Here is a 12,011-nt window from a genome sequence, read left to right on the forward strand (position 1 = left end):
AGGTCGAGCCTAGCGCAGCGCGCATGCTATTTGCTTCTGTTTTCTTCTTACCGCGTCCTGCATCCGTCTTGTTTATTTTAGGGCTCGCCCCTAGTGTTGCAGTGCGCAGCACTGCTCACGCAGTCGAGAGCCCTTTTTAGGGCTTGCTCCTAGCGTTGCAGTGCGCAGCACTGCTCGCGCAGGCGAGAGCTCTTTTGTCTGAGGTTCCGAAACGGACCCTGGAATTGTACACGCTTGTGAGTGTGTTTTTGGTTTTGTGTCGTGCTATTGGCTTTTGCCTGCGTGTTTGTTTTTGAGATAGCACGCAATAGGCCAAAGGCGGGCGCATTGCTCCGCCCATGGCCTATTGGTGTCTATTACGCGCATTGCTGACATATGGTTTTAATTATCGTACCCAGACACGGGCGCGATAATTGAAACCATATGGCTCGCTGTGGCGCGCGCGCACCACTCGTGGCCTTCTCTGTTTCCAAAAGCGATTGCTTTCAATTTCGCGATCGCTTGACTCGTTGCTCTTTTTACCTCCCTTCAAATATATGCACATACCTTGAGTTTTCATTGTGTCAATCACTAGGAGGTATTTTCGGGAATCCAAGGCACGTCCCCCTGAGACAGTCCCTGGTTCGGGGCCTCTTCACATGCCCTGTGTTGGCTGGTGCCCGGGTTCTCTCCAGCTGGCTCGTTGCTCTGCTGCTCAAACCGCTGTCTGTGCTGCTTGAAAAGCTGGTTTGCTCTTCCTTATGTTTAGCTCCGAGTGTCGGCACTGATGACGAGAGCAGTGCTTGCTTTTCCTTAAGCTCCTTTTTTCACAGCCGTATTGTTTTCTGTTTTCAACGAGGACAATGATTTCAGTGAGCTATTGCAGTTACTTTGGAGGTTGGTGTTGCGTTATGAATTTTCTTAACCTGATGACAGCAGTGGTTTGTCGCAGTGACTTCTTTTTCCAAGGCTTGCGGTACTTTCTCTTCCTCTGGCAGTGTGACTGTTGAACATAAACTTATTTTTGCTTTAAAAGGCAGAAGTCAAGCCCATTAATGCGGACTTGGCAATCATTCTTTTGGAGTGGTGAGGAGTGGAGTGGAGATAGCAGGGTGCAAGTGAACCAGTGCACTTACTCACAGTAGTGGCTCAGTGATGGGGACGGGGAAGCGCCGTCATTTGGCCCTCGCCCCGATTGTAGACGCCTGAGGGTCTCCAATTAATAAGCGGTTATATTTACTAGATGTTTTTCAACATAGCAACTCTTTCATTTATTTGGAGACGCACTTGCTGCAACCAAAATTGGCAAAATCAAATACTTTCCAGTGAGTGGAAACAAGATATATCTATACTCTACATTAAATGCTGATAATGAAATGTATATTGCAGTGTGTGTGTGTGAGTGTGTGTGCTTATCTATCTATCTTGATAGATAGATAGATAGATAGATAGATAGATAGATAGATAGATAGATAGATAGTTAAGACAGATAGATATAGATCTATCAAAGCACATGAAGGACCCCCACTCCAGACCCAGTCAGGAGCTCTCGGGTCAGGGGCCATGCATAATGTTAGAGAGGGCCCCATGGGCTCAGGGACCCCTCCTCACCACAGGGGCTGTAGGTCCTAATGTTATGCCACTGAGCCTCAGGTTGGTTGTGATGGGCACACCCCTCCCCTCTTTCAGCATTGGTAATAAAGAGCACATCACCCTCTGCTGATAATGTTTGTGACTTGGTATTTCTCACGTGCATTTGTTTTATAAATTGTACTTAATCAAAACAGGGTGCAATGGTTTTCGTTTACGGCCTTATGACTACTGGGAGCATTTTTCTCATTCAGTGTTGCTGCACTGTGGGAATAACATGGAATGTGATCTTTGTACTGTAGTAATGAATACCTGGAAATGCATCTTTAGTGCACTTGCACAGTGGCGTAACGAAACTTGAGGGGGCCCCCCTGCAAAACACATGGAGGGGGCCCCCCTCCCCGGCGGCCCGGCCCACCACCTACCACTTTTCCCTACCGCAAAATATCTGGCATATTTTGATTTGAAACCTCCAACATTTAAACGAAATGCCTCTATATTGTCTTTCTCAAAGTTCTAATGAGAAAGAGGGAAACCTACAGGGAAACCTAACAATGATGTCAAAAGCAGATTATTTAACTGAGGCAGCAATCAGAACAATGCCAAGGAGCGATCCTATTGTCTCAGGAATGGCAGCAATCAGAACAATGCCAAGGAGCGATTCTATTGTCTCAGGAATGGCAGCAATCAGAACAATGCCAAAGAGCGATCCTATTGTCTCAGGAACTGCCTATGGATGAAGAATAACTATGAAGGGTCTGAATTAGAATTGACATTAATGAACAACAACATGAAACTTTGAAAGACAATCCCAAACCTTCCCATAAAAACTCGACTGACAATCAGTGGTGTGTGGTGACATTTGAAAGAGGTGTAGCGTAAACTTTCTGTGGGACAGCACCATGGCGAGCAAGCGTAGCTCGCGAGCCTGAAAAATTAAAGAGGGGTTCGGGGGTGGTTCTCCCCCTGAGAAAATTTTGAAAAAAAGAGTGGGTAAATGGTGCATTTTCAAGCAAATGTGAGAAGCAAGAAGGTGAATAAAGCAATTGTGAAAGTGCAGTTATTACATTAATAAAGGGATGTCATATAACAACAACATGGTAGCTGGTTATTCAGTATAACCACAGAGCTTCATAGCAGACAGATACAATGCTGAGAACCTCACAGATTTTTTTTATTTAAACTGCAAACAACTAAACAAACAACTAAACAGGTCACAAACTAGCAGCATTCAAGAAGAAATGTGATTAACGTATTGTTCAATTTCTGTAGACAAAACCTAGAGAAGTAGTCACTCTGCACTTCAAAAAGTGTTAATGTTTATATAGCAGGAACGCAATCCGAAAGTATTAACACGGATGGCTTTACATGAGCACGCCAGTCAGTACACACAGAGGACACAATCAGTATCAGTCAGTGTCCTCCCTCCAGTCCTCATACACACAAAGTCAAGCACTGACTGGAGCGCTCCTGTAAAGCCAGTCGCGCTAATACTTTTGGGTCGCGTTCCAGCTATATAAACATTAACACTTTTTGAAGCACTTCAAAGAGTATGTTAACAAAAAAGTATGTCGTTCGTTTCATCAGGGACTTTGCGAACTCACTAACAGTGTTTACAGTGAGTTTGCAACGTCCATGATGGAACGAACTACACAGGGGCTCACTGGAAAGAACTACATACTTTTTTGTTAGGCACGGGGAGAATAATGATTTTTCCCCAATCCCCAGTATCACAGGATTTTGAGCCAATGACGCCACGCTGACCTGCTCGAACCACACATCACCAATATTGAAAAAAGTGAAGGAAAGTTGTATTTAAAACCATCTGTTCAAGAATCATTTAATGCCATCAGGGCAAGACTCTACAGAAAAGAGCTGGTTTTATCAGGGGGCCCCCTTTGCCCATGCCTCAAAAAGTCTCTGGATGGCATCTGACAGTCTTTTTTGGCGCGCCCTCACCCATTTCCTCCTTTTCCATGAACTCCCTCACTACCACTCACCAATAATGCACCTCATCTCTCTATAGCACCTTTCTGATAAACATTTCCTTTTTTTATAGCCCTACTCATAGTTTACTCACACTCAGCTCTGTGATGTGCATGGTACACATTCTTTGTAGCAGGCACATTAACACTCTGCACTTTGTGGGGGGTAGGAGTACCCATATGAGTGTACGGTCAGTGATTCGACAGTGTGAGAGTAGGGTAAGAGGAGAGACTGCAGGGTGAGTGAGGTGACCATGTGAATTTGGGTGTGGCTGTAAGTGCAGAGTGGATCGGAAGAATGCATGGTTAGTGATGGGCTTGTTTAAGTGAGATTGCAGATTGAGCAGTGAGGGGGACAGGTGAGTGAAGTGTGACAAGAGCTGGGTGAGTAGTGTGCTCGTGTGACTGCAGGGTGAGGTACAGGGTGAACAGCGCAAGTGCATTGTGAGTGCAGAGTGATCATTGTGAGTGCAGAGTGATCACTGCGAGTGCAGGGTGAGCAGGTGAATGTGAGAGTACATGGTGATCAGTGTAAGTGCATTGTGATTGCTGTGAGTGCAGGGTGAGTGCAAAAGTGAAGGGCGAGAATGAGGAGCGAGTTGTCTGAATGCAGCGTGCCTTCCCAAACACTTGAAGTAACTCAGCATGTTATTGACGGGGGCTAGGGTTTTCAGATATAAGTTAAACTATTGCTATTATGGAGCTAATCAGAGATCGAGGGTGGCAGAAATAAATAATGTGCTGTTCCTTCAACAAACTTCCAGTCCGGGCAGGGGGCCTGAGCAGAAGTGACCTCATCTGTTTTCAGGTGTGTTTTCTTTAATCTAAGTAAGGTTAAGAAAACCTGCCTCTGTCAGAGCCCCCCCGCCCTTCTTTTTATAAAACTTCGCCGAAGCAGTGTATTACGGAAAGGCAATATGCAAACGTTGGACACTTTTTTTAGGGTGCCCGGGCCGATTTTTAATCCCAATCCAAACCTGTTATCAATCATACACCCAAAGTGCGCCCAGAAACCTTGTTTTTTCATTTTTATTTAATGCAGCTTTATATAGCACAAACTTTACCAAAAGGTGTCAGAGCGCTTTACAAAAGAACCAGGCAAGTTACAAAAGGTAACGTAACGTTGTGAGTATAAGCGCTATATAATGACAAAGAAGTAGCTACTGAATTAACAAAGTGCCTTAGGTCCGTCATATGGAACGTGTCAATAAAAGCTAACACAATACTTAAAAAAAACATCTCTATTAACATCTGCCCCACGTGTTGCCTCTTTAAAAGGCCGACCAGCCTGTGACCTTGAGCACATCTATGAAATCATGCCTCAACTGGCAGTGCCATATCTCATCAATGAAGGCTACCCTCTTCTCCTGTTTTAATTTCCCACCTTGACTGACCCCCTCCCTCTGCCCCAGTCTCCACGCTGGAGCCCCCCACTTTACAACCCCTTTTTCATCTCACACTCTGTTCACATCACACTGTCTTAAGGCCACGGTGCTATCTGCCCTCATTATCCGCTCTTATCAAAGCGCTTTTCATGTGGAGATCAGGGCTGCGCCATTAGGCAGATTATGGCGGTGCTCCAAGCGGCTGCACGAGACCCAGCAGCTCTGCCTCCGGGCTGGAATTTCCGGCCCGAGTGCGGACGTAAAGTTAGTAGTCGTAAATCCATTCTGTGAATACCAAAAGTAGTAAGTGCATTCTGTGAATACCAAAAGTAGTAAGTTTAGGATTTTGTCTTAAGTTAATTCTGTGAATCGGGCCCCTTGTTCTGAGTCTTAATTACAGTTTCCCTGTACCAATAGGCCATTACTTTCCCCGGTGCGTGTTAGGCACAACCTGCTCTTATTACCAGTATTTCTTTTCTGGATCTCTAAAGCCCTGTTTATAAGTCTTTGCCTCCATGTCTCCTTGCCATCTCTGTTGTTACCTGAGCTAGTGCTAGTGTAATACCTGTCTTCAGTTTCTGTCTTCATTTCTTTAATATTATATGTTTTCCTGCTCTTGAGCTTTGTCTGTCCTGTATTCCGGTTATTCTTTGTACTCTGGTTTCCTGTTCCTTTCCAACAGTGCTCCACTGAGTATTGCAGTTCATATCTCTTTACAGTGTGTGCTCTAGCTTACTCCTTGGTGATTAGGTAAGGGAAAGACTTCTATTATTGAGCCCAGCTCCTTTGGATCCTTCTCAGTCTTAGTGTTGTTGTCAGTGAAGGTCCATCTTGCACTGAATACAACAGTTACTATAATAGAACGCTTAACTATGACTTTGCTGTAAGATTGTTGTTGAGAGCAATCTGTGGGATTCAATCAAAAAGGGGCTTCCCAAGCTACTAAGAGATCCATTACCATAAACCAGTACATGGTTTATTTTGATCAAATCTCGTTCTTGTCTGACTCCTGTCTCTCTGTGTCAGCCATTTCCTGTCTGCTGTAATTCTGTGACCACAGTTATGCTTTGAGTAACCTGCTATTTACCTTTCTCTGCCACCTTGCTAGGTATTACCTCTATAATCGCCAGTCCCTGCCTTTGCTCCTCAACACCTTGACAGGTAATGTGACAGGCTGAAGATGGGTTGTATCATTGCTTCCTGTCACATGTTCAGGATCAGGCCATTGGTAGCAATCCACGTTCATCCCCTCTCCTCGCAAATACTGGGTTCACCCCAATTGTGCCCCTTCCATTACAAAAGGTAAATTCAACACAAGTATTATAATCAACAAATACGGCTCCAGGGCTATGTTTAATGCATGCTGATTTATTTCATTACAATGGTGCCCTCTGGACACCATATCTAACAAAATGGTTACATTCTATTATTTTACATTGAAGTGGCCAGCGTCTTGAAAATTGTCAGTAGTCATTCTAATGTATACAACGGCAACAGGGGAGACCCGAACATTTACTGGTCAATATCTCCATAGTTCTAACATGAAATGATGCGTCTGGTTCCGGGGTTGGGGTTATTTTAACACCTCCTCGTGCAAGATAATGATCGGAGCCTAGTGAGTGGATTTGTGCTCTGAAGCTAATACTGACGAAATATGCTGATATTAAGAACTGCTGCATGTATGCCGTGCTTGTTGATCTTAAAGAGGTGTTGATTCCTTTGATTGGCTCTGAGGAAAGACGGCCTGGATGTTAACATGGAGGCTGTGGGTTTTAGCGTCATTATCTTGTTGCTGCAAGTGTAGAGTGATTACCGTACGACAGGCGCCCTGTTTGCATGAAGCGTTCCGACCAGTAAAGTATCGCTGAGGTACGTGGCGCAGCATTAACACGCAAAAAAGACCCTGGCTTAAATTATCCTCTTGTTCCCTGAGCATTTCCAAAGAAACACAAGTGTAAATTAAGTTTACATATTATAAAAGTCTCAGTGCTCTAAAACAGCGGGACACTCGGTGCCTCTTTAATAAAGGTTAAACTTGGAGCCCATTTATGTAATGTTGCTGGGTGCCTGGCTATCTGTAGCTTTCCCCCCAATGACTCTCAGGGTAGCGTTCAGGAGGTTGTAGGAACCTTTATTACACCTTTATCTATGCTTGCCGAGAGAGCGCCGGGCAACACGCTCCGATCGCTGTCTCTCACTCACGCGCTATGTCGCGCATGCGCAGTAGCGTCCAAACGGCCGCTACGCACATCGCCGTCTTCACGTAGTGCGCGCGTCAACTAGACCGCGACACTACATATCTCCCCCTTTTCATACCACACAACACAATGTCCCAGACCAAGTGGTCAGTCCATTTCAAAGTCTCTGAACTTGGATGGTCTCACCACCGCTCTTCCCCCCCGGGTGTGTGTTACCGGAGTGGAATGTCCTTCTCGGCTTCCCTCTGCGACCGGGCCTCCGTCGGTACCTTTCGGAGTGCCCTGGCCCTCTCTATCTTTTACCTCGCCATCTTCTCGGGTGGTTTCCCCCAAGGATCCTCCACCTGGGTTGTCTCTCTCTCTCTCTTGCTCTCCGCTCATGTTCTCTCCGTGGCCTCCCTCGGATGAGTCTGTGTCTCTTATCGGCCCTTCCGTCGGGGTTTCCCCTTCCGTGTACTCTCGGGGCCACTGTAAGATCTTATTGCATTTAGCCATGCGCTCATGTGACCATACGTTTCCGTCGCTGAGCAACGCCGCCCGGTCATACACTTCTTCTACTCTGAGGGGTGGGGAGTACTTGCTTTCTCCCTTTCGCTTTAGGACTGCCAGCTTCACTCTGACCCACTCCCCTTTTTCCAACGCCGTCTCTTTTGTCCTCTTGTGGCGGTTGTAGTGTTCTGTATAGATGCGTTGTGCCTTCTGCAAGTTGTGTTGCACCACTGCTGGAGACCATTTGCTGGTGATGGTCTTCTCCTGCCACGCCACATTGTCTCTGGTGAAGGGTTGCCTTCCTCGTAAGATCTGGAAGTGACTGTACCCCGTACCGGTGGGGGTGATACGGTACGCCCATATCGTGCTTTGCACTTCTTTCTCCCAGTCTTTGCCTCTCGTGATGGCCGCCTGTATGGAGCCCATCAGCACCCTGTTAAACCTCTCTACTTGTCCGTTGCTGGACGGGTGGTATATCGAGGTGTGTCTGAGTATTATGCCATTTCTGTTCGCAAACGTGACCCACTTGTCGGAGATGAACTGGGGGCCATTGTCGCTGATGATGCTCCTGGGTATGCCTTTCCGGAGGAACACCGCCTTGAGGAAGCGTAGTATCTCGTCCGTGTCCATGATCTCGTTGATGTGTACTTCTGGCCATTTCGAGTACTTATCAACTAGTACACATAGGTATTTGGGGATCCCCTGGTCGTCCAGTATTGGCCCCAGTATGTCCACTGCCACCTCTTCCCATGGGTTGCTGGGGTTCGTGAATTTCCCTAAGGGTGGTCTCATAGGTTTAAGTGTCTTGTCCGCCCCCAGGCACTGCACACAGTCTCTCACGTGCCTCTCTACATGCGTGTCCATCCCTGGCCACCAGTATGTTTGTTTTGTCCTGGCCTTTGTCTTCACGATTCCCAGGTGGCCTTCGTGTAGTATGGTTAGCAGGGTCGGTACGATGTTCTCCGGTGGTACCACCCTGTGACCTCTGTAGACGAACACTCCGTCGTTTCCCACCGACAGCTCTTCTCTGACCTCGTAGAACTGCCTGATTTTTGGTCTTTGTCTTCTCCTTTCTGGCCATCCTCGTACGATATACGCCTTGATGTCATCCATATCACCATCCGCCTCATACGCGTTTTTCCATTCCTGCCTGCTGATGGCTTTTTCCGGGTCGTCCGTCAGGGCCACCATCTCATCGTCGTCCTCCCTGTCATTGGAGGCACTGTCCATCGCGGATGCCCTGCTGAGGTAGTCCGCTATCTTGTTTCTGGAGCCCGGGATATACTCCACGTCGTACCTGTACTCCAGGAGTTTCAGTGTCATTTTCGCAATCCGGGGTGTGGCGCCGGCATGGCCGTCCGATGTCAATACCTTCACGAGAGGCTTGTGATCCGTCTTCACTTGGAATCTGGTGCCCCACAGGAACTGACGGTACTTCGCCATAGCCCACACTACCGCCAGCATCTCTTTCTCGATCACACTGAACTTTTGTTCCGACGCCGTCAGCGTCCTGGACGCGAAGCTGATCGTCTCCGTTCCACCTTCCGGTCTTTCCTGCATGAGCACCGCTCCAAGCCCCTTTTCACTCGCGTCTGTCATCAATATCGACCGCCCCTGGGGATCGAATCCTTGCAACGGGATCGCACCGCCAATTTCCCGTTTCACTGTGTCGAACTCCTCCTGCGTCTCCTCGGTCCAGATGAACGCCGTCTTGTCTCTCGTGAGTTGCCTCATGTGGTGGGTTTTTGTGGCAAAGTGGTGGACGAACTTACTATAGTACTCCGCCATCCCTAGAAATGACCGTACTTCTTCCTTGGAGGTGGGCGGTGGTGCTTCGCAGATGGCCTTCACGTTCCCTCTCTTCGGCGTTATTCCTTGCGCACCTATCTCGTGCCCCAGGTAGGTGACTGACGTCATCCCGAAGTGACATTTCTCCCACTCTGCCGTTAGGCCCTTCTCTTCCAGGATCTTCAATACTGCCGACAGCTTCCTGTCATGGTCCTCCAGCTCTGTCCCCATCACTAGGATGTCGTCCTGGAAGTATTGCACTCCCTCAATGTCCTTGAACAGGCAGGCCATTAGCTTCTGGAACACCGCCGCTGCCGAGGCGAGACCAAAGGGCATGCGGCAGAATTGGTAGCAGCCAAACGGCGTGATGAACGACGTCAATTTTTTGCTTGTCGGATGTAGCGCTACCTGGTGGTATGCCGATTGCAAGTCAATGGTGGAGAACCATTTCACTCCTTTCGTGCGGGCCAACATTTCCTCTATGCGTGGCAAGGGGAACCTTTCGACCACTATGCACTTGTTCAACTCCCTGAGGTCCACGCAGAGGCGCACCTTGCCTGACGGTTTCATGGCCACCACCAGAGGCGCCAACCACTCCGCACTCTCGATGGGCTCAATGATTCCCCCTTCTTCCAGTCGGAGGAGTTCCTGTTGCACCGCCTCCCTCACCGCAATCGGGATGTTCCGTACTTTGTGCGCTACCGGCCGGGCGTTTTCTTTAAGGACGATTTTGTGGGAGAACTTCTCTAGTTTCCCGATCTTCCCGCCGAAAACCTTCGGGTGCCCGCTCCGCCATTTTTCTGCCGTCGACTCCTCTCCGTCCAGAGTCACCATCACCTGGGTGTCCCCTCCTGGGTTCAGCTGTACGCCCAACTCTCCTTGGTCCATCCAGCCCAGGACTGACGGTCCCTTCTCCGCGACGTACAGCTTGCAGAGCGCACTCCGCTCCTTGAACTGGAACTTCAGCGTCTTGAACCCTACCATCGGGATTGGATCCCCTGTGTAGGTGACGGGTCGAATGTCGGGGGGTTCTAGTTGCGCGCCCCACGTGGGTCTGAACCTCTCATTCCATACTGAACGTTGGACGATCGTGTATGGCGATCCTGAATCCGCTACGATGGTGATGTGTATTCCTCCAATAATCATGTCGCACTGGGGTTTGCGCGTTCTCCTCCCCTCTATGCCCAGTACCTGGTCTTCTATACACAGGACTTCTTCGTCTTCTTCACGGCCTTCTACTTCTTCCCCCTCGTCCTGTGCCACGAACTTCACCGCCTGCTGTCTCCCTTTCCTTCGGCATACTTTTTCGTAGTGACCTACTAGGCCGCAGAACGCACACTTGGCTCTGAATGCGGGGCACCGTTTGTCGTGCGCAGCATGGCTCGAGCTTCCGCACCTGTAGCATATCATGGCCTCGCCTTTTTCTTGTTTCCATGTCTGTCCGGTTCTTGTTTTCCCTTTGGTCGCTCCTCTGTACTCCCCCCGTCGTTGGTTTTCCCCGTGTCTGATGGTCCGCGTCGTCCACCTTGTTGACTGTGAGTCTGGGGGCCGGTTCTCTCTTGGCCGCTTCCGCACAACGTTTCGTTAGTTCCGCTCTTTTCACTATGGCGATCACCTCGTTCAGCGTCGCATCTCCATTCGCCCATAGTTTGTCCTGTACTGACTTGCTTGTCGTGTGCATGACGATCTGGTCCTTGATGAATTCATCCTGCAGTCCGCCATATTTGCACGTCATCGCCAGTTTCCGCAGCGCCGCTACGTAGTCATCTACGGATTCCCCCGCTTCTTGCTTTCTCTGCTGGAAGTTATAGCGGTCGATGGAGGTGCACACCGCTGGCCGATAGTGGTTGTCCAAGTCTTCTATGGCGTGGGTGAACACGTCTGTGTCCCCTACCGGTCTGGTGGTCGGTGTGAGGTTTTGAAACACCCGTATTCCTTCTGGTCCCAGGTTGTGTAGAAGTATCCTCTTCCTCCTGGCACTAGAGAACGCCTCCTCGTTCTCATCTTCTAGCGCTTCCAGGTAGTTTTTGAAGTACTCCCTCCAGTCTTCCCACTTCATTATGGGTTCTCCCGGGCATGGTAGGAACGGAATCGGCGTCGTCAGAGTCGATGACTGTGCACTCATTTTGGCTTCCACCAGCTTCCTTGGGCTACCTGGTGCGTCTGTCCCCGCTCCCCTGCTTCGGGTACCTGGGACTGCGTTCGAGCTGGCTGCTCCGTCGTCCCCCGACTCCGCCAGGGTCTCCTCCGTGGTTCCGCTGTCCGCCTGCGATATCCTCTACCTCGTGGCTGGCTCCTTTACTGCCCACGTGCCACTACCCGGCGTTTATCTGCCTCTGCCGCGCTCTCCCGGTGTGTAGGCGTCTGTCCTCGACCCCTCCGGTCTTCTTACCGCGTGGGGTGGTGTCCCTCCTGATGGACCTCTTCTCTGATGCAGGTTGGGGGGCACCTTCCTCCTGTTGCACGTAGGGTTCTCAGTATCCCAGTCTCGTCGCCACTGTAATGTTGCTGGGTGCCTGGCTATCTGTAGCTTTCCCCCCAATGACTCTCAGGGTAGCGTTCAGGAGGTTGTAGGAACCTTTATTACACCTTTATCT

At 49.1% G+C, this 12,011-nt stretch overlaps 1 protein-coding gene across 1 annotated transcript in view; it reads right to left on the reverse strand.

Annotated features, from left to right (window-relative positions):
- The window catches only part of LOC146805567 (cohesin subunit SA-2-like), a 627,511-nt gene that overhangs the window by 442,975 nt on the left and 172,525 nt on the right, over window positions 1–12,011 (reverse strand). The gene's annotated exons all lie outside the window — the stretch shown is intronic.

The sequence above is a fragment of the Triturus cristatus genome, chromosome 8 (assembly GCF_964204655.1).
Source record: "Triturus cristatus chromosome 8, aTriCri1.1, whole genome shotgun sequence".
NCBI classification, from domain to species: domain Eukaryota; kingdom Metazoa; phylum Chordata; class Amphibia; order Caudata; family Salamandridae; genus Triturus; species Triturus cristatus.